This window comes from Equus asinus, unplaced genomic scaffold (assembly GCF_041296235.1).
Source record: "Equus asinus isolate D_3611 breed Donkey unplaced genomic scaffold, EquAss-T2T_v2 contig_800, whole genome shotgun sequence".
Taxonomy (NCBI): Eukaryota; Metazoa; Chordata; class Mammalia; order Perissodactyla; family Equidae; genus Equus; species Equus asinus.
This window is the reverse complement of record NW_027225517.1, coordinates 773497-775695: the sequence shown is the minus strand read 5'-3', so window position 1 is coordinate 775695 and position 2199 is coordinate 773497.

Here is a 2199-nt window from a genome sequence, read left to right as displayed (position 1 = left end):
ACAGACACAAAGGATAGGAAACCTGGAACACTGTCATTGAGAAGGAACACCTTCAGGAAGTTAAGTAGATTGAACATAGTCCTTGAAGAGTAATTGAAAGCAAGAAGGGCACAAATGTGAAATAGAGCAGAAGTTCTTGGGTGTCCATGCAATGGCGTAAGCATAGCACTGTGATGTGCAGACAACCAGTAGGCAGCTGGGACATCTATCTCAACATTGTAGGGATCTAGCAGCTAGTTCCCACTTCAGTAATAGTTACCCTATGTCTACTTATTAAGTATATACTTACATACTAAACACTGTAAACCTTCTTCTCTATTACTTCTGTTGTAAAAGCAACTTTGCAGCTTCTTTTTAATCAACTCACTTATAAAATACACTGGCACAAACCCCCACAACCATTCAGTATGTGTAAAGAGTCTTAACTTTTAAGGATCTCCATTGCCTTTCACTCCCTGTGACTTTGTCCAAATTGGATGTGAACTGGGACTTCTATAGTTGAACTTTGTGTAGTTGGACTTTGTTTGTCCCATGTATAACTACAGCAATGGCCACAATCTAGAACTACAGGTCCTTCTGTTCATACCACTGCCTCAGGTATGAATTAGTTCCACTAGTTGAAGAAAGAAAAGGCTATGTCCAATCCAATAAATAATTGTATTTTTCGTATGTGCACTATTTTGTCATTTCCCTTACAATGGTATATTAAAATACCCCATAAAATTTCAAAGTAGATCTAATTCTCCTCTATATCACCAGTGTCTGGAAGAGTGCCTGACATGCAAGAATCTAGAAGGAAGTGTTGGTTGAATCTGTAGAATGGAAGGAAATGAATGTATCTTAGAAATGATACCAAAATCTACTTAATCTTGGATTTAGTACTTAAAATTGACTGTATCTCTTGAACAGATACCTCCACAAGGAAGCCAAAGGAAAAGGAAAAGATTGAATCAGAGTGTCTGTTATTATACGCAAGACTTTAGCCTCTATGTGGGTCTTTTTGAGATCACCAAATCAAGTGTTAGATCCAAAAACTTTTGTTGAGACTGAGGTACACAATAGAATAGGAACATCCTAGGACAAATGAATGTTTTGCGATATTCATGGCAAATGAATGTACAAATTCAATCACAGTTTTAAAAAACCAGTGCTCTGAGTATGTCCAGACAGACACTTGAAATGAATGGTAATCATATAGAGGAGGATGGGATTTATTTCCACTTTCCTCCTTCTGGAGCATGGGATGTAGTAAGACTAAGTAAACAGAGTCATTGAAATGTAACTATAGTCTAATAATTACAATAATAATACTAATAATACAAGACCATGTTCTCTTATTTTCACTTATTGTAAACAAATAGGTTTGAGAATTTAAAATTTCTTAGATTTTAGAAAGATAAAACAGTGCATGTATTGTATATTATATCATTTCTCCCATGGGGAGCACATGATACCCAAACACCATAATACTTCTTCAGGAAAATGTATGAATATTCACAGTAAGTGCAATTAATAAAATCTAGGCATGGTCTCACATTAATTCAGATCTGATTTTGCCACAAAATTAATTCAGGTCAGATCAGATTTTACCACCAAATGGCTTTCTAAAAATCTTCCAGAATTCAGAGTTTAGAGACTTCAGAATGACTGGCAACAAATATGGACACTGAATAAGAGGGGATTGTAGCAGGCAGAATAATCCCCCAACAAAGATATTCACATCTTGATCCCCAGAATCTGTGAGCGTACTATGTTAAAAGGAAGGGAAATTGAGTTTGCAAATGGAATTAAGGTTGTTAATGAGGTGACCTTTAAATAGGGAGATTATCCTCGACTATCTGGGTGGGCCCAGTGTAATCACAAGGGTCCTTAAAAGTGGAAGAGGTAGACAGAAGAGGAAGTCACACTAAGGCAATGTGAGGAGTACTTGACTTGACGTGGCTGGCTTTAAAGATGGAAGGTTCTACAAGCCAAGGAATGGGGCCAGCCTCTAGGAGCCAGAAAAAGTAAGAAAATGGATTCTGCTGTAGACCCTTCAAAAAGGAATGCAGCCTGCTGACACCTTAATTTTAGCCCAGAAAGAACCATGTTAGACTTCTGACCTGCAGAATTGTAGGATAATGAATTTGTGATGTTTTAAGCCACCAAGTGTGGTAATTTTGTTACAGCAGAAATAGGAAACTAATACAAGGCTAATGC